This window comes from Cynocephalus volans, chromosome 11, assembly GCF_027409185.1.
Source record: "Cynocephalus volans isolate mCynVol1 chromosome 11, mCynVol1.pri, whole genome shotgun sequence".
Lineage (NCBI taxonomy): Eukaryota > Metazoa > Chordata > Mammalia > Dermoptera > Cynocephalidae > Cynocephalus > Cynocephalus volans.
The window spans coordinates 79,380,882-79,405,662 of record NC_084470.1 but is presented as its reverse complement, the minus strand read 5'-3'; the positions used below and the strand labels follow the sequence as shown (position 1 = coordinate 79,405,662).

General features: G+C 41.1%; 1 protein-coding gene across 10 annotated transcripts in view; it reads left to right on the top strand.

Annotated features, from left to right (window-relative positions):
- Nucleotides 1–24,781, top strand: part of FOXP1 (forkhead box P1) — a 559,382-nt gene that overhangs the window by 313,070 nt on the left and 221,531 nt on the right. Inside the window, exon 1 of one of the 10 annotated variants that reach the window (XM_063114115.1) lies at nt 17,348–17,419. The exons of the other annotated variants lie outside the window; for them this stretch is intronic. The gene's annotated coding sequence lies outside the window, so the exon portion shown is untranslated. Of the gene's footprint in view, nt 1–17,347; nt 17,420–24,781 lie in introns of those variants that run through there. 10 annotated transcript variants of the gene reach the window in all.

Below are 24,781 nucleotides of genomic sequence, written 5' to 3'. Positions count from 1 at the left end.
GGGAAGGATGACTAAGAGCATGAGAACTGCCGCATCGCCAGAACCACACCAGCCTTCTCATGTGGTCCAGGAGGCCCTGCACCGCCAATACCACGAAGACCAAAATGACTCTCCCCACCCACAGCCAAACCAGAGACGTCCTGCGCACCGTGCTCTGTCATCGCAGGGGACTGTCAGCTGCTCTCTGACATCCTGCATGCTTTGACTCTTACCCCAGTGTGACCAGTGCTCCTGCTGGCTGGTGACAGCATGCTTAGGGCCCTCAGGGAGCCTGAGGGTGCACAAGTTGGGGAGGGCGCGGGATGGGAGAGACTCTGGGGGCAAGATGACAAGCGGAAAGAACGAGAGAGAAAGAAAAGGACAGCGATAGAGAGATGACAAACAGAAAGAGAAAGAGAGACCGTGAGAGAGAGTGAGACGGAGGGAAAGAGGTTCTGAGAGACACAGGGGAGGGAGAGGAGAGGGGCCCCCAGGTAGACCCTGCCCCGCCTGTACCTGGCAGAGGCCCCAGTCCTAAGGCAGCAAGGCTCGCAGGAGTAACGTCTGGGCCTGAGGCAAGAAGCCCAGACCGAAAGGGCCATTCTCCACCTAGGCTGAGAAGAAGGATTTGTACTTTGAAGGATCCCAGCTTTGCCTACTAGAAAGATCCTGAGATTGTTACCAGTTCAGACCTCGAGAGACAAAGTGAGACACCTGGGTTCCTAACCAGAGGGGCTTAAGTTAGGTGTAGGAAGTGGCAAGATTAAAATCGATGTAATTTAAACTTCTCTTCCCCAGAGGAGTCCAGCAGCCCACTCGGGCTGCCAAAAAAATGTCCATGCCTTGATGTCTCAAGCAAAGTTACTGTAAAAATAGAAGTAGTGGATCAGAAGTTTTTTTCTCTGTCTCCACTTGGCTTTTTAAAACTTGGAATCATTCAGGTTAAATTTGTAAAGCCACTGTTTCTAGAAGGTGCAAGTTTTTTTGTGAACCTTCTTAAAGTAAATGTTGCCTAAATATCTGAAGACATGTTTCTGAGCCCACCTTGGACCCCTGGAGTTGGCCCCTCTTTCCTGCAGCCATTCTTGCTCTGCATTGAAATCCTCATATTCTGATTCTCTCCATAGATGTGATTGGGTGTCTGTCCATGTTTCCATTGTTTAAAAATTTCATTTTCTACAGCATCGGTATTTGAGGGAGAAATCCCAAAACCCGGGATGGAGAAGGCAAGTGGGCAGCGAACTAGAAATGAGATGAGAAAAATAGCTATTCCTGGCAAGGAAAAAATCTTTACAGTAGCAGGACTGTTTAACAGACAAAATACCTTCAAAATATGCAAATCTGTGTTTATCTTAGAGAATTCTACAGGGAACAAATCCGTAGCATTAGCAATTACGACTTAGCTCAGAAGTTTTCTTTCCCCCGTAATACTTACAAACATCAATATAGCTTAGAGCTTCATGTTAAAATGCATTTCTCCTATTTCTTTTAAGAGTTGTTTGTTTAACATGCTTTTATTCTAGATGATGTGATTTGGGAAGAAAGCATTAATTCTCTTATCAGCTCTCTTTCCCTTCCAGTTGTTCAGAGAATCGAGCTACACTAGTAGTTTATGAAGTAAGAGGCATTAAATAGAGAACTCATTGCTGATCAGATCAAGCCACTTCTGAATGGTGGCTACCCAGGCTAAGGGGATTGATGGCTCAGCATTTATGCAGCAATGTACTGGAGTAACATGGCAACAGAGTCACAGGCATCTTCCCTCTTTATACACTGCCACCTCTCAGCTAGTGCCTTTGTAGCATCTAAAGTTTTGAGAAACAAGATGCCTTAACTTTTCATTCCATTTTGCTTGTTCAATCTGACTCCAGTGAATATTGTTCCTTGAGTGATGGTTTTGAAAGGTAGCTGGTGTTTATTGTAGGTATTATAGGTAATATATATCCTATCATTCATTCATCCACTTACAGATTGATTCATTCATTCATCCATCAAATATTTACTGACTGTAATGTGTCAGGTCCTGGCAGACTTGGGTACCCTTGTAGCCGAGTATTTCTAACTCTCTTAAACACATTGCCTACATTAGCAGGTTAGAATAATGTCAGGTATAACCTTATCAAAACCACCAGTCTGTGGGGTGTCCTTGGCCTGCAATGTTAATCTGTGATTATTTTCTAATGAGCTTGTTGATAAATTTGATGTTGGCAGCTCACATAGGATCACTGCGTGAGGGGATGGTTCTGTCCCATGCAGTCATCAATTCATTTATTAAGCAGATGCCCACTGAGCACCTACTGTGTGTCACTGTGCTGGGTGCTGGGACCACTCTCTTTGACTTGCAGGATAATTTTAGAGGCTTGTCTAAATCTTACTGTTTTTGTTATATACGAGTATGTTTTACTGAGTGACTCCCAATCCTCCATTTGATCATAGCCTCCCATCTCTGCCCTTTCCCATCACGTATCCACTTTCCTTTTCACCAACCTCCAAGCCCATAAAGAGTCATTTCAATAGTGCACTCTCTAGGGCTGAGCCCGTGGCGCACTCGGGAGAGTGCGGCGCTGGGAGCGCCGCGACGCTCCCGCCGCGGGTTCGGATCCCATATAGGAATGGCCGGTGCACTCACTGGCTGAGTGCCGGTCACGAAAAAGACAAAAAAAAAAAAAAAAAAAAAAAAATAGTGCACTCTCTAACATCTCTCTCTCTCCCTGGTCCCCTCTTCCTCCACTGCTTTGGCCTTGGCAGCTCCCATCTCCATCTTCAATCAAGTCCAGTGCTCTTCCTAAACTAATGAGTGTTACTACTGGTACTCCCAAAACCATGCTGAGCACACAGTTCTGCAGCCTAGACTCCACCGAGCAAGCCTCGTGGGCTCATCAGTCCCAGGGTGTGTGGTTTTAGATTCCTCTCATTCACCAGATTGACCATCCTAGACTTGACCACTACTCTTGAGCCTCTGTCGTTCTCTCACTGAGTCTCACCAGATGATTTCATACCTCTGTTACTATAAAGATGGTGTGACTTGTTAAACTTTTCTTCTGTAAATTCAGAATTTTCAACTTTTTTCTCTTGGACACCTCCTTAGTCTGTGAGAGGGAAGGAATTATCAGTTTATTGAGTAGATATTCCAGGCAGGATGCTTATCTATACCTAGACTGTATACCTCTTTCTGTTTCTCAAGACTCCACCATCCATCCATTCATCTGTCCATTTAGCAAACTTTTACTGAGTGACAACTAATTATCCAGTACTATTAGACTGTACTGAAGCAATGGTTGGGTACTCTTGGCCTAGGGGGAGGAGTTGATTAGTCATTATCATAGTGAAATGTGCCTGACCTTCAGCAAACATAAAAGTAGAGTACATCTGGAGAATTTAGGATGAAATATCTCCTGGAGGTACTGTTTGAACTGGGTTTCAAAGAATTCATAGGAGTTTACTGATCAAAGCCGGAGAAAAGGGGCCTCTAAGAGGGAGAGGACTGCGTATACAGAGATATGATAGAGCAAGGTATGTTTGGAAAACAGCAACTAACTAGGAATAGTGCTGGGTTAGTGGAGAAGGACGGTAGGAGAGAAGTCTGGCAAATTATACAAGGGGCCTGTTATTCCACATAAAGGATTTAAGACCATCCATTGAGAAGAGGGGAGCTTTGGGAGGTTTGCCACAACGGAGTGACTTGATCAGGTTGGATTTTGTTTTGGATGATGTTTATTGATGTTTCTGTTGCTTATAACAAAATATCTGGAACTGGGTGATTTATAAAGAAAATGAAATTTATTGCTTAGTATTTGGGAGGCTAGGAAGTCCAAAGTCCAGGGAACACATCTGGTGAAGGCTTTCTTTGGTGGTGACTTCAGTGATGGCAGGGTGTCACATTGCAAAATGGCGGGGCAGAGAGTGAGAGATAGTTCCTCATGCACTCTCTTTTTAAAGCCCTCCAAACCACACCCATAACCACCATTTTTTCCCCCAAGAACTGTTAACGTGTTTATTTACTTATTTATTTAAAATTTATTTACTTTTTTTTTTACATTCTAAGATGTGGAGCAGTCGCAGGGGAGGGGGAGAGGGGAAAGGGCAGGGGGAAGGTGGGAGGAAGAGGATGGAGGGGAGGCATGCTTGAGGCCCAGGGCACCCCTCTCATTCTGGCAGGGGAACCCAGGGGCTCCTGGTGGTGGCTCAGTCCCATGGCTGGGCTGGATGTGGACTTCAAGGGGGTATGGCTGAGGCCATTGGGCCACCCCCACACCCTAGGAGCTGCAGGTGCTTCCCAGAGCGGCTCACATGACCACCATTTTTAATCCGTTCACTACAGCATGGTCCTACAATCTAATCACCTCTTCAAGGCCCCACCTTTCAAATGCCATAATAGATTTCCCACTCTCAACAGTTACAGTGGGGATTAAGCCTCAGTGAGGTGGCGGGGGGGAGCATCCAATCTGCAGCATTTATGGTATTAGTAAAAGGTTCTTTGAGGATTACAGGAGAGAGACCATGAGGGCTGGATTATTGGAGTGGTGATGAAAAAAATTGATGGATACATAAGACTAAGAATTATCAGGTCTGGATGATCAACTGAGTGCCAAAGAAGTTGACAGTGACTTTTCCTGAGGAGGAAAAGTAGCAGGTTTGAGGAAAGTAGGTTCAGTTTTGGACATATTGAGTTTTAGGGGGCCTGATGGACTTTTAGTGGAAGAAATAACCAAGAAAGGATAGAAGTGTTTGTTGAGGATCCAATCTGGCGTAATCAATGAATGGTATATAGAGAGGGTAAGGGGAACCTTAAGAACACCACCATTGGATGGGTGGGTGAAGATACAAGACCCAAGGGAGTGAAGGGTTTCAGAGTCAAGCCAAGCATCAGAGGACATGCTCTCAGGGAAGTTATGGGAGAAGAGTCAAAGAGTGGTCTTCAGTGTTGGGTGTGGCAGAGAATCTCTGGTCTGTTGGGTTTTGCAATGTTTCTGGGTACGTCCAGGGACCGCCTGCGTCAGTATCCCCTGGCCTGTATGTTGTAAATGCTGCGTCTAGGGTTCGACCCCAGCTCTCCTGCCTGGATCTGTGTAAAGGACTTGATTCTGTTGGACTTCAGAGTTTAGGAACTACTGCTGTCATCTGAAGAATTCACCGTGCCGAGTTATAAGTAGGAGGTGAAAGTGTAGAGACAGCACCCTTCTAGAAAGCTTAAGTGAGTGAAGAGGTTGCAGGGTGGGAATCAGAGGGGCAGAGGAGTAACCTGAAGATGACTATTTAAGGTCAGCGTACCTTGAGTGTATGTATACATAGGCTAAAATGGGGGAGGCAGTTGAGAGAGGGAGATTGGTGTTGGAGAAGTGTAACTGATGGAGGGCATGGGCTCCAGAGCAAAAGTAGAAAGTGAACAGCCTCTTATTTTCAGAAAGAAAGGAGGAAAGGGCAGGAGGATGAAGACATTTGATGTTGGGTGGGGGAATTCCCTTTTGCCTTCTCCATCGTCTTGTACTCCTCCTCTCTAATAAACCACTCGAAATCACCAACCACCCCTTCCTTCTTGAAACTCCCTTCTAGTCTCTCTGCCACTCTCCAGACCCTGTCCCTGACTGCGCCTCAAGAGTGTGGTGGACAGAGATTGGGTGACTTTGATATTCATATTTTTGTCTGCTAGCTCTTTATATGTGTGTGCAAACCTTCCCTGACCTTCCGATTTTTCTTCTAAGATATGGGGGTTAATATGTACCTCACAAGGTCATTGAGAGGACTAGGGCTTAGTACTCAGTAAATGTCACCGTTCCTGTTTTCTAAATATAGGCCTTGATCATGGTTTGTTCTGAGGACCCTTCCCCTCCCCCCTCAGTCTTCCCCACTCTGTTTGAACTGTCACCTCTGTACTGATGACTCCACGCTAGCTTTTGTTTTCACTTCTGCTTCTCTCCTCTTCCCTCACTTGGCTGTTCTCATGGGAGCATCATTATTCTCCTGGTCACCTGGGCTGGGAATCTGAGAGACATCATTGATGTCACCTCACTTCCTGCAAACAGTTACCAGGTCTTCAATTCTAGCTGCATCTTATTCATTCATTCATCTGACATTAAATTATTTATCCAACTGTCTAGTACCCTGTTAGGTGCAAGATATGATCTCTGGCTTACAGTTAAACATTCAGAAAATTAGAATAGGGAGTAATTATCACTCTGTAAGAGTTTAGAATAAAACTTTTGAGACCCCCCCTGGGAGAATGCCTGCCCCAGACTTGGTGGTAGGGCTGGTCTGTAAGAATTTCTTAGTCTGAGCTGAAATGTGAGGCTCAATAGAAATGAACTCCGTAAAGGATCATGGTAGAGTCCAGAGGTAGAGGGAATGTGTGCATGGAAACACTAGGGCACTGGAGTACTTGGCATGCCTGGGAAGCAGCTGGTTGTTGAGTGTGGCTACAGTGTAGATAGGGAAGGAGAGGACAGGGGACAAGACAGGAGAAACGCGAGGAGAAAGAAAGACAGATACGGCCAGATCATGAAGGGCTGTGTGCCTAGCTCGGCACTGTGCAGTAGAAATAAAATGAGAGCCAGAGAAGGAGTTTTAAATGTTCTAGTAGGTGCATTAGAAAAAGTAAAAAGAATAAGGTATAAATGATAATAATTTATTCCACTCAGTTTATCTAAATATCGCTTCAGCATGTCATCAACACTAAAAATGTATGAAAGATACATTGTACATTGTTTTCTTTCAAACTAAGTCTTTGAAAAATCATCTCAATTCAGACATTCAAATTTCTTCATCTGTATTTAGATTTCATAAAACTTAGAAAAGTAGATTCACATATCCAATTTGTCTGATACATATGTAAAAGTTTTCCAATAACTGAACTGAGTATCAGTTTTTAAAGTTTGAATTTAAATTAATTTACATTAAAATTACACATATATTAAAAATTCAGTTCTATAGTCACTATAGTTACATTTCAAATGCTCAGTAGCCACTTGTGGCCAGTGGTTTTTGTGTGGAGCAGAGCAAACCTAGAGGTTTGGGCCTATACCCTTGAGGCAGTGTGTAGCTATTGAAAGATTTAAAGGAAGTAGTCACCTGATCAGATGTGTTGAGGTGTGGCCAAAGTAGGAGATGCTTTAATTTGCATTCAGAGTTATAAAGTGACAGAGGTATGCTCCCAGGCAAGAATATGGAGAAGCAGATATTATTTAAATAGAAGGTAAAGTAGATGGGAATTGGCAATATGGGAAATAAAAGAGAAGGAAGACCATCAGATAATCCCTGATTTGAAATGTTATCTCTTTCCTGAAAACCCAGAAATAGGAACTGGCTTGGCATTTGGATGGAGGAAGAAGTAGATGATTTCAGTTTGGGGCAAAGTTTGAGGTTCTTTTAAGATATTAAAGGTAGGGCCGATCCCGTGGAGCACTCGGGAGAGTGTGGCACTGGGAGCGCGGCGACGCTCCCGCCGCGGGTTCGGATCCTATGTGGGAATGGCCGGTGCACTCACTGGCTGAGTGCCGGTCACGAAAAAGACAAAAAAAAAAAAAAGAAAAGATATTAAAGGTAGGTGTCCAGCCCTTGTAAGATCAAGGGTCTGCAGCTCTGAAAAGATATTTTGGCTGGCGAAAATGATTCGGGAGTCACTAGGATATAGATGAGAGTAGAAGCCATGGCAAGGTGGTTGATGTTTTCTAGGGATAGTGCTTCAGAGCAGGGGTTGGCAAACTATAGTCCTGTGGGCCACATCCAGCTGTCACCTGTTTTGTGAATAAAGTTTTATTGGAACACAGCCAGCCCCATTTGTTCACATATTGTTTCTGGCTATACTTGCTCTACAGCAGCAGAGCTAAGTAGTTGGGACAGAGATTATAGGGCCCACAAAGTCGAAAACATTTGCTATCCAGCTCTTTACAGAAAAAGTGTGCTGACCCCTGCTTTAGAGTTTGAAGTGCCGAGGCTGAAACTTTAGGCAAGATGAAACATTTAAGAATGAGCAGAGGAAGGAGACCCTCTTTAAATAAAAAGAGTGAGACGGAGCCACCAGATATGTAGGCAGAGAACCAGGAAGGAGGAAAACCTGGAGGCAAAGAGAAGAGTGATTTTCTTTTTCAAGAGAGACAGCATGAATGACAGTGTCATGGCATTGTCAAGAGGTCAAGTAAGGTAAGGATTGAAAAGTGTCAATTGAACTTAACAACTGCAAGTTCATTAGCAATTGTGGGAAGGATATTTTCAGCAAGAGGTGGGGCAGAAGCCAGCAGTGGGCTGAGGAACCGGTGGAGGGGAGGAAGTGGAGACAGTGTGCTGTATGTAGTCCTTTCAGACAGCTGCAGTCAGAGGAAGGAGAGAGAGAGAGAGGGAGGGAGACACTAGAGGTTGAGGAAGATTATTTTAAGATTGGCAGCCATGCTTGACAGAGGGGAAGGTCGAGTTTTCAGGGATGAGTGGGGAAGGAAGACATCCATAAGCCAGGCACTGAAGAAGCAGGCGGAAGTGGGAGGGAGGCCAGCCGCCTTTCATTCCCACCCTAGCCACCTGTTCCAGTGCTGGATGAGAGCTTCCTCGTTTGTCCCCCAGCCTCTTTGCTTTAGCCCCATCGGGGTCCTTCTATCCGACTTCACTTCCTCAACAGCTGCTCTCATCCCAGCCATCCCTTGCTCCCCGCTCGTTAGTATTCCAGCTTGCTTGGAATCAGTCTTTGCTTTGAAGCTTGGCCACTTCCTTTTCCGGTCACCTCTCCTCCCATTTGCACACCCTCCATCGACCCGTCTCAGCCCTCCCCATGCCCAGGCTCTTAAAATACAGTGCTCCACTCAAATGTCTGGGCGTCACCTAAATCAGGCCTAACCTGACCCCTAATAGGTGCTCAGTTCAGTTGTATTTATGAAGTAGAAATGCAAGCAAAAATCCCAAGTCGTTAAAGTTTTAAGGCACATCATAAATTTATTGTTGAAATTAATAAATAGAAAATAGAAATAGGACTCATTGCTTTGATCTCATAATAGAACAGAACAAATTCTTATAGAACATTTTTCTCAACTGTGGCACTATTGACTTGTGAGACCGGATAATTTTTTGTTGTAGGGGGTTGTCCTGTGCATTGTAGGATGTTTGTCAGCATCCCTGGCCTCTGCCCCCTAGATGCCAGTAGCACAACCCCGCTCCCCAGTTGTGACAACCCAAAATACCTTCACACATTACCAAATGTTCCCTGGGGTAGGGTGGCAAATTGCCCCCAGGTGAGAATCACTGCTACAGAAGGACAGATTGTCAGGCAGATTTTTTTTTCCCCCTGATGTTTTCTATTATTCCCAGTATATGCTTTTCCCTCATATTTCACATTTTTAACAGTTGGACTAAAGGGAAATCATCCTAAAGATATGTCTTATTCTGGGCAGTAAAAAATGGGAACCACCCATATATGTGGAGATCTTGAGGTCTTAACATGAAGCACATCGCACCTAACACACTAACACACCAGCCCCAACTTCCCTATTTAAAAAAAATTGTTTTTTTACATTCTTCAATTAGGAGCATTCTGATAAAAGTGAGGTCAGAATTCTCCCATCACAAATATCCACCTGTTGGAAGAACACCAACTTTTGGGGAAAGAACTAAAACCTTTTACAAACATGTTGACCTATTATGTTATATTTAAAATTCTTATTAGAAGTTCACGAATTCATGGGAAATGAGTAAAGAGAACACGTGGTACTTTGGAGGGCTGTTTTAACGAGCACCGAACACATCCACTAGCAGTGTTTTGAAAATTTCCCATTCAGTGTGATAGACTCAAGTCACCTCCACTCCTGGTGAGGGAGTTGTCAGTGGTGGGCATTTGAGCATGGGCACTGTTTGATTCCTGTTCATTCCAGTTTTCCTGCCGTAGAGATGTGCTATATGCACTGATAATTAACTATTTGTACCCACAATATAAGGTACAGATTGTTAATCCTGTCTGCAATTATTAGCATGTACATTCTTGACTTCAACAAACTGCATATACAAAGGAGAAATACCGCTGAAAAGCCAATTAAAGATTTTCTTTAGGTTTGAAGGCTTTAAATGATAATCAAAAGACTGCTTTGAACAAGGCTGGTTTGCTTTATTACCCTCTGCTCTGCTCTGCATTTTTTCCTTTAACTACAACTTGGTAAACAAGAGCCCATTCTTAACAATAACCCAGAAAGTTAATGTCGTTCTCTAAGCTGTCATTAGAAGAAATGTTCACTTCATTGTTGTTATATTCTGCATATAACCAATTGACAGCAGAGTGGAAAACATTTTTAAAAAAAATTTAACTGAGAATATAGTCCTATTTCAGGTTCATTTCATGGTGGGGAGAAGAGTATTCTACAATGGAGAATTTTTCAGTCACCTCCCAAAGGGCTGGGTTTTATGGGTTAGTAATAATCACTGTGATTTATTAAGCACCTACTACGTATAAGGTACTTTACATATATTATCTTTGTGTGCTCTCAGAGCACTATACGTTTTTCATAGTAGCATCTATCACAGTTCTAATCTCCACTTATTTATATGGGTAATTGATTAATGTGTGTCCTCCCCATTAGACAGTCACCTCCGTGTTGATGGGACTGTATTGATTTTTTGTTCCCTGTTGTTGTCCCAACACTTAGTACAGGGTCTGGCACATATTAGGTGCAGAATTAGTGCTGCTTAGAAGATTGAGTGGACCCAGATGCAGAGTAGTATGATTTTATATATGAGGAAATGAAAAGATCGAGTGGTTGGGTGGCTTGTTACAAACTCTCAATTGGCAGAGCTGGGAATCAAAACCAAGTATGTCTGTTCTCTTTCCATCACACCTGCCTCCTCAAACTCTAATGTGCATGTGAATCACCTGGGGAATCTTATTAAACTGCAAGTTCTCATTCAGTAGGTCTGAGATGGGCCCAAAAATTTGCATTTCTCACAAGCTCCCAGGTGTTGCCCCACTGCTGTCCACTGAACCATGCTTTGTGTCATCACAGTCTGTGCCACTGTTGCAATGTAAGGAGTGATAACTTCCTTATCTGTTGGAGGCATATGTGCTTCTATCTGGAAACCCTTGTCATGAGACAGATCCTTTGCACCTGTACTGGATTCCTAATAACAATGCGTGGGGCCGTACTCTTGGATAACTGGATAAAGACATTGACCCTGTCCATCAGTTGGTTATCTATGGGTCCAATCTGATGTGTCTTAGCTCAGGTAATAATGATGCTAATGGCTCTATTATCTCCATTCTACAGGTGAAGAAATTTAAGGCCAATAGTTCTCACTCCCTATTTTAAAAGCCAGATAATAAGTGTCATATTCGGTAGCAGGTGTTATTTCTACTCTAAAGATGTCCAGTATCTCCACCTCTCATGTTTACCATGGAAATACCAACGAATAGCAACACCTTTTCAAAAGTTGCTTTGGGTGTTTTGTTGATGAATGAATCTTGTTGAGAATCTGACATTGTCAGACATCAGATGGTCCCCCATCCAATGGCCCCAACACCCAGTGTGTGAAGAGAAGCTGCTGTCAGTTATCCCACCGTTGGTGCCCATTCTATCTGTTCTGGGAACCTTAAGCTCAACCCGTCTTGTTGGCATGTCTCTGACAGTATGATTGAGGTAGTTTGATAAGAGACTTCCATTTCTTTCTTTTTTCTTGGTGGCTGGCTGGTAAAGGGATACGAACCCTTGATCTTGGTGTTATAACACCATGCTCTAACCAACTGAACTAACCGGCCAGCCCTGAGACTTCCATTTCTTTCTGAATATCCTCCCTGGCTCAGCACTTTCCCTTAGCTCTTGAGAAATAGGTACAGAAGTTGGCTTTTTTTTTTACTAGTTAAAGGGGGGAAGGGGTCCAGTGTCAGAGCTGTGATTGCTTGTCCCTGAGCAGTCTGATGCCTTTGTCCCAGCCCCACCTATGCTTTTGTCACCAGCCTTTAGCTGTTTCCCAGATTTGAATTTAACCCTTACCTAACTGTAGGACAATATCTGGAGTCTTGACTTTTAGGACTTTTAGGCTGGCTGATTCTCAACCATTCACACCAGATCTATGAATAATCTTTGTACCTGATTGGAGCCTACCCTTCATCATCATGTAACGTAATGCCACTGTTTTTGTGTATATGTAACATTTGAATACATGCATGTATATATTGCATTCTACTTGTGTAGTAAAAATTGAAGGGGCACTTATAAAAAGATTTATTTTGGTTCTGTATTTTGAAAGACTTTCAAGTACTTTCGTTTATGGTGTTCAGCCGTGCTAAATGGTCGTGAAGGGTGGCTTAATGAGATGGGGACTTATGAGTTAAGGGCATTGTTATGTTATTGAAATCATACTGAAAGTAAATTGGCAGATACCTGTAGTTTGTCCTAAAGTCACTTATTGAAGAGCTTGCCTTAGTTCTCTTCACGTGGACAGACAAGGCATGGGAATTACAGATGAGGAATGAGGAATATGCCACTGATGGAATTTTCTTAAAACACACCATGTGTTTTCATATTTTTTTTTTTTTTTTTTGGCATCTGGCTGGTGCAGGGATCAAACCCTGGACCTTGTTGTTATAACACCACACTCTAATTAACTGAGCTAACTGACCAGCCTGTCTTTTTACATTACAGTTTCTCCCTTTAATCATTATTTTTCATTTGTTTGGGAATGTTATTTTGGTTTTAATCTGTGTAAACTATTTGCCTGTGCCTTTGAATTAATTGACTTTCCAAAGGTAGTGATTAAAATGTAGATGTGGGTAGCCACAAATACAAAAAGAGAGCTTATATTTCACACAGAGACGTATGTAGATATATATGTATGTATGTATGTATGTGTGCGTATATACGTATGTATATAATCATTCCCATTTGGTAATACCTTAGTATCGTTGTCATTGTTCCCATTAAAAAAAAATACTGTGTTTTATGAAATGATACAATCTATGAAGGATTTTCCATTATGTAGACACCATGTCTTTAAATTATAGCAATTTCTTAAGATTTTAAGGCAAAATGAGCTCTTAGACGTGTGATTAATAGCAGGGAATGAGGCTAATGCTGGGTCATCAGTGGCACTGCATTACAAAAAAGGTTGGACTAATAAAAGCATCCATCTCTTTGACCAATAAAGCATTTGAATGATATGCTTATCGTTTTTATCATATAGTAGTTACTGGGTACTAAATAAACTCTGAACCTTGCATTGTGGAAAGGCAGCTCTACTTAAGAGGCTGCTGTACCAGTTTTTTGATTGTGTGAGAAAAAGCAGGCCTGGAAAGGGAGGCTCATTGTTGGGGCTGCTGGTTTTATTTTTAGGATGTCTTCTACAAGTATAATAGCCATGGTCCAGCAGCCCCATTTGATCTGGGGACAAGAGACTCTGGCTCCTTGGTTGATTATTTCTTTAGCAGTGTAAGTGTACACAGGAGGCCCTCAATAAGTGCTTTGTGAATTGCCTTGCTAGGAATACAGTGTTTAAGAGTCAAGAACATAGATCCTCATGTGGGTCTCTTAAGTCTCCTCTAGGTCAGTTCTCCAGTACAAAAGACTTGAACCACTCATTGGTGGGTTGGGAGAGAATTTTTAGGTGGTTCATAAATCATTCACCAATTCTCATTATTGTGATTCGATGTTGAAGCAATTCCATTTTTAATTCTTTTTTAATCCTTATGATAAAGCCAAGGAGAAATTCTCAATTTGGTTACTAGTATCTTTAATCTGTCTCTGCCAGTGGTAAGCTCATTATTTAACAAAGAAAGAACATTGTTCCTACTCAGAACCTCAGAGAGGAGCAGGATCCAGCTAGAATTTAATAAAGTTGGTTGTGTTTTCTCATGTATTATAAAGTCTTTATCTTCTACAAAAGGTTTATATATTGGGTTTCCATTTGAAGAAGTGCTACAAAGTTTCCTCTGCAGATAGATTTATTTATTTATCAAAATTGAGTCATTTTAACAAATAACAATAGAGTAGGTATAGATGGAGATGGGAAAAATAATGAAAGTAGAAGTGAATGCTTGGGCTTGGGAGACTGGCTCCAGGGTCCACTCAGATGACATGACCTCTCTATTTGTAAGGTTTTCATCCCAAAGAGAAGTTGTGAAAAGAACAAATCAGTCCTTTTCAATCTTGAATTTCCCCAGAGCTTCCTTGGGACTATTTTCATTTTTAAAAAGTTTATTGAACAGCTTTTATAAAAGTCTTCTTAATCAGTGCATTCTTTATTTTAATTAAATAAAACTTTAAAAATTTGGTGTCCTTAGGGAACAGAATAAGTAAGCTGCACACATGAAAGTAAAACTAACAGTGGGTTAGGACAAGTTTCACACCCCACCTGGGGAAGAGGTAAGGAGGAGACACATTATTTATCCGACTCGTGGTAAGGAATCGATAGAATCATCTTCAAATACAAAGCAGCCCCACTTATGTGATGATTATGTGCCCAGATTTAGCTTAGCTTTTAAAAACTCCAGGGCTCAATTATTGGCCTTTAGCAAGGGAAATGGTTACAGCCCTTTGGACTACCGTTTAGAATTGTAAACTAGGTTTATAATCTTTTACCAGTATTCTAGTTAATTGAGGCTTCAGGAAAAGAAAATAAAAATGAAGCTCAGGAACACTGGACAAGAGTTGAAGTGCAGAGTGGGCAATCAGCATTTTCTGATGAAGACAGGATGGGGGCGCACAGCATGCTGTTACTCCTTTTTTTTTTTTTTTTTTTTTTTTTGGTCCCTTGAGTTTTCACTGGGACGTCGGATAAGGCGCTTCGATTTCTTTGCTGCCTAGTCATCCTGACCACATACATAGCGTGGTGAGCATGGAATTTGAGAACGTTCTGTTCTCAAAAAGCATTGGAGGAAGGTTCTCTCTCTGTGTTAGTTGTTCCAGCAGTCAGACTTGCATCATCATTTAGTTGAGCAAGTCTGGTTTCCTTTCTGGAGGGCAGTAGAATGGCTAGAGCCATAGAGGGCTTTCTAGAGCAGAACAGGTAGTTTTCAATGTCCCTTCCGTATGTCCGTAAGGTGTTAACTGTGTCCATAAGGTGTTAACAGGTCCATGAGCTGGAGAAATTCCCTCCTACTAGGGCAGCGAATGCTCAGTGGAAAACTTCTTCCCCAGACATTGCTGAGGCCTTAGGGGCTGTGTTGATTTAGGGAAAGGAGACTGTCAGCAGAGAGAGACTTGGGAAACAAACCACAGCACAACAAAACAAAAACACAAAAGAAAACACTAGTTACTTTGTGACTTTAGGTTTGCAGAACAAAGATTAGATAATTGAAGCAGGAGCTGTAAACAAGAACAGCTAGAGAAGCTTGAGAAGTTTATAGTGGAACTGGGGGAGGATTGGGGGGAGGAGACCAGCAAAATTCTTGTTACCTCTTTTTAGACAGAGAAAATTCAAATAACCCGATTTGTTAATCATGTAACCAGAATCCTTTGAGGTGTGTCTATTTTTTAAATGTCACTTTCTCATTTTCAAATATTGCTTTGGATATCCAGCAGACCATTTGCTGTATTTTGCATCGACATAATGCAGAATCTTTAAAAATTAATTAACTGGTCATAAGATACAGATAAATTACCAAGTGTTTTTCAGTATGTTTTGCTTATTAAATTTTAGGTAATGGAGGGATGTTATTCACACTTATGAAAATTAAGTAGTTTAATAATGTTAAAGTGTCTGTAAAATAGATTCAAACTAATGCTTTAATTGTAAATTGTATCCCTAAATATAGTATCTGTGATAAGGCATGATAACTTTCTTAATACACAGTAAGCTGCTTTACATGGTGATACACAAGAAGCGAATTTTTAAATTAAACATTTCTTCTTAACACTTTTTTTTTTTTTTTTTTTTTTTTTTTTTCTTTTTAGTGACCGGCTCTCAGCCAGTGAGTGTACCGGCCATTCCTATATAGGATCCGAACCCGCGGCTGCTGGGAGCGTTGCCGCGCTCCCAGCGCAGCACCCTCCCGAGTGCGCCACAGGCTCGGCCCTTCTTAACACTTTTTTAGTAGATACATTGTACTTACTTACTCTGGGCTTTGAAGAGCTAAGATTTCTTTGATTAGCTGACAAAATGAACTCCTGAGTGGTTATATGTAATAGCAATTGATTAATTTATTTATATAATTGTTTTTAAGGACAAAATAATAACCTGATGTAGTTAGATTTTTGTCGAGTGGTTGAGAATGCTATAAATCTGTTTGCTCATGGGTCCAATGGGCTTAAACATATCTTGGGACAGAAGCTTGGATTGAGGAGAAAGGAACATCAGGGTTTTCCTTCTGGGTGAAACATTCAAGATCAGAATCTGTGTTTGACCCATATATTTCATTGATAAAAGATGAGCCCAGGAAATGAATGCAGAGTTACTCAAGCATGAAGATACTACAGTCTTTTAAAGCTGTTTCCAAATCCAACCTTAGTAGTTTAAACCATGCGGGTGATTTATTTTTATCTGCAAGCTAGGAAATAAAAGGGCATCGACTGGTTCTGTTTGTATTATTTGGGGGTGACTGCTTTTCTTATAGGGGACTGTGTTTTGTTTTGTTTTGTTTTTAATGTCTAAGTAATATCACCAGTAAAGAGTTAACCGGATTTCACTTGATTTGCTCTGGCTTATATGAGGATGAGTAATGCGAGGTTGGTAACAGCAAATTGTTGTTTATAAGCAAACATGGCATTGTGCAAACAAGCAGGCTTGGTCTCCAACTGGTTTGATTTCATGGTGGTCAGCAGCTGATCTATGTAACATACAACCTTTCTGCCTTTCTAAATGTCAGAAGAATGACTGCTTGTTTATCTTGCCTTCTTCCCAGCTGTTTACTCTGTAATGCATTTACCTCGACCTTGATTCCCAAAGAGTGGCCCTTTTCTCCTCCCCAGTTCTGTTTACGTTAGTCCTGCCCCTGGTGTCACCTATGAAATCTGTTGATTATTCCACCTGGTTAATGTTAAATTGCTCTTGTAAGATGATGTGTTTGTTCATAAACACAAATGCTGGGCCCCTTGTTTACTGTACCCATGGCAGCAATCGTTATTAAACAAATATTGCTTTGTTTGCGGGTGTGAGCAGCAGTTTATCCTGCAAGGTCTGTTTAAAACACACACACACATACACACACACAAACTTAAATGCTAGACTTTTGATAAAGAAAGAAAAAGGGGAACTTGTCCCTGGAATGTGGTTGAAACAGACTTAGGTTTGCTTTTCTTATCTTTTGCTTGGATGAAGGGGCTGGGGAGATTAGCAAGTTGTTTGGTTTTTCTAAGAGATTTCCTTAGTGTAATGATATCTATGCAGTTGTTTGCTTTTTTCAGAAGGGAGAGAGCTCTCCTGAAAGGCCACTAGCTCAGTAACAGAGCATCAGATGGCTAGAAAAATTCTTTGTGGAACAAACAAGGACTTAGAAGGTGTAGGAGAAAAAGTCTAGTACTATGAACAAGGCAGTCACCATCGAAAGGTACAGATGTTGGATTTTGTATTATTGCTTATGTCTTGTGTGTTGTTGTGTGGGCATGATATGGTCCTGTTTGATGCATGCACTCTGTCAAGTTTGGGAAGGGAAGGTTAACTTAATTTGATGTGTTCTGAATAAATCCTCTGTGATACAAATGGAGACATTTTAACTGGGAAGAAATTGTACAGTTAATATACATTGTATATTTTTAAAAGCCAATGATTTTACTCTTCCCTGTGACTCTTACCCATCTCATTTTAAAATAAGTTTATGCTTTGTACCATTTCTAATTAAGTAAAGTAAATGTTGTGTCTCTTTATTCAGCTTGGTGTGTGTGTGACTCTTGTTCCTTGGACACTGGGAGCCACATTACATAAGATCTGAATATCAGCCTGTCCCTTGTCATGTTTTGCAAACAGCAGAGAAAACTCAGCTCATATCATCTTTGTTTTTTGTTGTTTTTTAAAAAGAATTATTGTTTGTTGCTGTTTCTGAATTTGCCTGGGGTTTCAATACTAGGCATGGCCTCCTAGCATTTGCTGTAAATTACAAAGATATAACACAGACTGGGGTGAGGGTGGAAGCTGGGGGATCATAACCTTCAGAGGCAAATGATAGTCTTTTAGAAAAGCCCTGCTAATCTATCTGTGAGAGCAACTTTGGAGGGGCTTGGTTTTGGAAATCGTACATATAAGTATATTGGAGTTTTTGAAGGATAAAATGAAATAATTGTCCCTTTCACACAACTTACAAATGCAAGCAACAGAATTGTGATGGCCTGCATTCACTAAATTGCCATGATGCTGTGAATATATTGTTCGCTTTGGCCACTAGAGCAGTTAAGGACTGGAGGCAAAGCAGGAGATACATGAAGTGTGTCATTGAACACGCCACTCATTAGTTGATGTTATAAGCCTGGCCCCGTGCACATTAAATGATATAAAATATGAAAATGAAAAAAGTTTTTTGAACTGGTTGTTGGTCACTTTATTCTATGGGGCTATTGGTGAACATTCAGCTATTTGAATGTTCAAATGATTAAAGTTCCGCAGGCTTTGTTAGTTCTCAAACTTAAAATCTATTTTGTTCTGTAAAAATGCATTTTAATTAAGCTCCCCTGAACACCTGGCCCCGTCATGCCTGACCTTCAGAGGCTTCCTTGTGGCAAAGCAAACAGCCTAGCACTGGGTTGGCAAAGGTCCTTTTCGGTCTCTATTTAATTATCTGAGCTCGTCTGGATTAATATGCGAGGGAGTGGGTGTGCATTTTCCTTTGTATTTCTGTTTCCTAGAGTGGTTCCTTTCTAGCGTCCATAGTTTGCCCACAGTTACTATGATTACAGCACTTAAACTCTCGTCTACTGGGAGAGAGGAGGAACAAGACCAATAGTCGCTGCAAGTCTAAAAATATAAATTAGATAATTGTAATTTTCGGAAATAGGGGGACCTGTTATCTGCATTCATTGGTGTGTTATAAAGATTACGGTGTCCAAGAAAGTTTGATTGAGGCAGGTCTTGAGGGTGAGACACTTATAATTGCTGTGAACAGTGTCGCTGCCTTGGTGTTGAAATTCAGAAATCCTTTTTCCTTGGCAATATAAAGTCTTCTGTCTTCACACTGAAAGGCTGGTGGAGAAGGGAAACCATTGATTTTGTGAGGAATATTATCTTATTACCACCCCATTCCCCTGATTCTATTCTGAGTCATGAATTACAGGGAAAATTAAGCATCCTGTTCTCTACCACTTGCCGTTCATCTGAACTGTCCTTATGTTCATTAAATGCTCACCATGGGTTTTGGTAGAGTTTTTCATTGGTTGATTATCTTTAAATTTTCAGTGACAGGGACAACCCTACTTCTCTTAGGACTTAACATGATTTAATGGCTTAAGTTGACTTCCGAGTTTCAGTACACCAAAACAGTGCGCCGTTCCAAAGAAGTACGGGAAATAGAGTACTTTAAAAGTGCGAGTATAAAAGTCGGTAGCCGACACAAGCCCTTGATCTCATTCGATCAAGACGTTGGACTTGGATTTTTCCATCATTTAATCATTTAGTCAGAAATTCAGCAATTATGTATAAAATCCCCATGATGCGCAATGAATATCTGAAAGTAAAGTTTAAGGAGTTTTTTTTTTTTTTTTCAATTCTTATTAAACAAATAGAGGTGGAGAGGTGGGGAAGGAAACTATTTAATCTGAATGCCTCTTGCTTCTTTCATTTAATTAAGAAATATAAACTACTTCTGGTTTAATTGATAAACACAAACCAGATCTTTATCCTTTTTTTCCCCTCGTCCTTTGAATTATAAAGGTAAGAGAGCAACCATATTACATTATTGAAAATAAGTATTTTCCTAAGTTCTCACCAACTTAGGGTTCCTTGCTTCCCTTGGTCCCCTTAGCTGCAGATTCTCGCTAGTGACCATCTGATATATTCAGGTGTCCTTGCCTGTACCCTTTCCTTCCCTTCCCTGCGTTTCCTGCATTGCAGAGGCCAGAGTAGATGAGCAGCCCCTTTAGGACGCAGGTGCTGTGCTTCCTAGGAGGGCTCTTTTCCTCCGGCTGCAGGCCTGGCCCGTCAATTCCATGATGGTCTCACCTTCTACTCATCTGAGACCCGGGATGATTCCAATTTTGCCCTGATCTTCCATATGGGTAAATAAGTGGCCATGTTTGTTTAGTTTTAGTTTTGTTTTAAACATGCTTTTGACAATTTCATTGCTCCTGAACTTTTTCTTTCTAAGTGCTAAATGAAATTCCGGATTTGGGGGGGATAGGTCTAGACATGTATAGTGCATGATAAAGTTGATAATACATAAATCATTTTTAACAACAGGTAATATGCATAATTTATAGTGTTACAGTGCTATCTTTTTGATATTTATGATGGATAATGCTCAGTTTTTGCCCTCATATTACTGCTTTAAATTATACCACAAGAAAATTAATGAGAAAGTAGATTTATGGGTTTCATTTGTTTGTCAATTCGGAAATTAATTGGGTGTTAATTTTAGCCGTCCCTCATCAGACCAGGACTTTAGTATGTGTGCATTACTTTGCATTCATTGTAGCTTACCTCCCATTTACTGTGGGTCACTAGCTTTGCATACATTAAAATAGCCCTCCGGCTCATTCTCTTGATTACTTTTTGAACTGCCATGCATTAGAAAATTTACGCCTTTCTGTTATAATTATGAAAATTTGGTATTGGAAGATGGTGCCTTCATAACACAGTCAGCACATCGACTTCTCTTCCTAAAGTCAGCTCACCTATAGGCACTCTTTCCATAAAATGGGACCCCTACCAGTGAGGGCAGTGGGGAGATAAACCGTGGTGTCCGATGGGTTCATTCACAATTTGTAGAAGGTATCTCAGAGGAGAAAATAATTGGCTGTTAGAACTTTGTTTCTCTTATTCTTCCTTCTCCCCTTTCCTTCCTCTAAGAGTTTGCTGTGCAACCGCACTTGTAAACAGTGTTTCTCATCTGGGGCCAATCAAGGCACCTCCATCACACGCTCCTCACCTGCTTTCTTACCCCTAAGTTTCATTTGTAATCCCCTCCACCTGCCCTTCATCTCCTCACACCACCTGCTCCAGTAGCCTCTTGCCAGGTGAAGGGTGAACACTTTCAAAGTATGTGCGTAATGCTAGGAGATGTGACATCTCCGCTATTGCCATTCTCTACTGAGAGTCTCTGACGTTCATCTGGGATGTTTTCTGTTGCCTGATTCCCTCTCTATCTTGAATGGGAACAGCACCCACATGAGCAGTGACAGTACAGAGCTGCTTGTGATGTCCCAGGCCACCCCACCATTTGCCTAAACGGAAAAAAAAAAAAAAAATCCCTGTAGCTGCACCTCACTCCTTAAACTCCTTTGTTGTCTTGTATTGTCATGTAAACCCTTTGTACATTTAAGAGGAACCAGTTCATTGGCCTGACGAGACCCAGAATTAAATGTATCCTTCATATCTTAAAACAGACAGGTTCATTGCCTTTTTTCCTGGATGACATGAACATGATTATTAAGGATTTTGAGTCTTCATGAGGCAACATGAGTAATTTAAAAAGTGCTCATTTTAGAACTAAAGCTAGCCTAAATCTCACCCTTTTTCTTTTCCAGTCTGCAAACTACATGGGGTTAAATGTTGATAAGAAACCATGTGTTCAATATTTCTAAAATAGTGAAATTCACATAGTCTCTCCATCCTTAGAGATCCCTTCCTTCCTCCCTCCTTTCCTCCTTTCTTCCTTCTTTCTGTCCTCATGAGCTTCTGTTATCTCTTCAAAACTGCATGCCGTTTTTCGTCTTTCCTTGCGCGTGGATGAACAACGAGAAAGAGCATTTTCCCTTCTGGGTGGGGGGAGGCCTGTGATCACTATAATCATTTTCCTAAAAGTGATTTCACCGTTAAGTTCTCTTCTCCCCATAGAAGTAGAAACATATTTTACAAAACTATGTTTAGTTTAATTTACACATCCTTTCATGAACAGACCAAGTTCTTTAAGGGCATTTATTCTGCTTCATATAAATAATTGATCAGCCAAGTTAATTTACTTCTGCCTGACTTGGTCAACCTTAATTAACTGCCCTGGAATCAAGACTGAACTTTTTGTTAGCTTAAAATCTTTCACAAGCACGATAACAAGGGCTTTATTTTCCCTAAATTTTCAGCATCAACACTGTAACCAAGGAAATAATCATAAATAATAAAGCACTGCTTTAATTTACTATAAATACATTGGCCTGGACAATATGAATTTTCCAGAATACTTCCAGAGAGCAGCCCTGTTGGCAATGACAATCCATAAGTATGCTAAACTCAGTTCTTATCCTTTTCTACAAGTCCCTCTAGCACAAAAATCGATCTTCTGAAATCAGTAGCTCTGTAAAGTTTCCAGGCAAGATGAGAAGTGGGCCATTTTAGCTTTCTTAAGCTTTTCGACATCTATGAAATTGTAGCATCAGCCTTTGGAGGGTTGTATTGAATGGATCATATGATTGAAACAGGCCCAGCACATTTGGAGAAGCCGTACAGGAAGTCAGAGGGTTTGCCCTGTTTGTGGAGAAGGGACTTACTTGTTAGTGGGTATGTGTGGTCATGCCCTCCAAGTGCTGTGCCTTCATGTTTAGGCATTCTGGAGGATCATACAGTGTTTCCCGTTCTCAGTTTGTAATGGAACAGAATAGTTCATTCCCAGAGAGAAGCAGAGGTTATGTGAACCAAGTGCTGGAACAAGCTTCCTCCGAGAAAAGAGGGTGCAGCGGTCCACGAGAGAGAAGACAGATGCCTCTCCTGTGCATTGCCTTGTTTCAGCTGCTGCTAATAATGTAAAACTCAATAGGAAAAGACAGATGCAGTTATTTGCTAAAGAGTGCTGACACTTTTCATCGTTATATTTGAATGCTTTTCTTTGTCCACCTGCCACCCTCATTGTTGTCTTCTCTGGAATGTACTTAGTTTTCTTTTCTCTGATTTACTCATTCACCACCTAGCACAGGACTCTGCAAAGTAGAAATTCTCAGTCATTTATTGAATGGACAAGTTCATGTCTGAAATGGAGAACTGTTACAGATACATCTATCCCTTAATCTGTTGAGCGTTAGTTATTTTATCTGTGAAATGGGGATAACATTTACCTGCCTTATCTCCCTCGTAGACTTCTTACAAGTTTGAAAAGTACATAAGAGGGCTTTGCAGGTTGTGAAGCATGATGCAGATACAAAGGTTTGTTAGATGGCTTGGAACGTTCGATAGAAATATTGCTGGCCCAGACACTCTTAGAAATGTTCTTAGAAATTGACACTCCTAATTTTTCACGTGTGCTTATCAAAAAGCTGTTTTCCCCTGATTGGTGTAGGAAATTATGGGAAACTTTAAGTCTTCCAACCTACATACTACAGTTAGCACTTGACTAATTAAGGACATCCTCAGACCAAAATAATCCTTTATGCAATTTTGGTCCCAAAGCCTGCACTCTCACAAACCTGATTCACAAGCCAAGCTGTTTGGCTTGATGCCTGCAAAACTTGTACTGGAGGACTTGGCAGGCTTCTTTGGAACTGTGTGGAGCAAAAATGGGGCCTTCTCATCAAATTGTGTATTGGAGATTATTCGTACTCCACCCATCAGGGTGGTGTCAAACCCAGGAAACAAAATCAGGCCCAGTCTCTTAGATACCTGTTCTCAGGTCTGGGGCCCTAATGGTCACATGGTTTGGAAGCAGCATTCTATCTGCAGCTCTGCTCCATCAGTACAGGGTATTTGGCTAAATATACCCCCCTTGTGAGAACAGGTTTAGAGTTGATGTATATGAATGGTATGGTCCCTTGGGGGTCCAGTCCCTGATATGGGTAGGCTTTCTCAAAAGGTTAAAAAAAAAAAAGAAATCTGTTTTTTCTTTAGATACACCTGTGACATATCCTAATAATTAAATGGGTTTCTTTGCTACCTACTCTAAAACAACCGTTCTTTTCCTTAGATACCTAAACACTGTGCCTTTTCCTTAGTTCTGTACAAATGGACAAGTTTGTGGAAGAGAAACTGTGAAACACTGGAGGAAAAAAAATACCTAGGTTTTACAAATTGGTTCCTTTTTTGGGTGATGAACAAGGTTCTCGTGTTGCCACAAAGTATCTTGTTGCCTGGTTCTTATATCTCAGGGAAGATTTTGGAAGATTTTAGTTGTTGTTGATAGATCTTTTACTCTGTGGACAGTAAGGATATTAATGCAGTTTTTAAAGGACTATAATTACTGGAAAGTCTGATCTAAAGAGATGAGAGTGAATCAGCTGTTGCTTCTGAGTTTGTTTCCCACCTGTTAGCAAAAAATACCATTCCTAATCTACTTCAGAATTGGATTAACTTAAAAAAATATGTCTATGTCTTCTGGGTTTATAAAGTCTGCAGTCAAATTGGATCTTACTTTTTGCAATGAAAGGAGATGAAGAAAGATGTGAATTTTTCTGCTCTTAATTCTTCCATTTCGTTTTCGTGCAAGTCTGCAGAAAACAGACTTGAGCCAATTTCTAGCAAGAAAACAACCTCCACAAAGATGCCCAAAGTGTTTACATTTCCCTCTTGTCACATATTTCATGTATGGGGGAGAAATGTGTAGCACTGGTTGCACATATGTCGTTTCATGATGGGAACAAATATGTGTTGAAAGTTTTCTCCCCTTTTATCTGGGATTGGTATTTCACATTTAAAGTCTTAATTATTCAGGCATTTCTTGGCTTTGATGTTTGAACTGTCAACTTCCTTTAATGACTTGTTTTTCCATTTTGAAGTCTTGTCTGTGAACTTGGAGTGTGACCCTGCCATTTTCATTGTTTTACCCCAGTACACCTCAACTTTAAGAAAA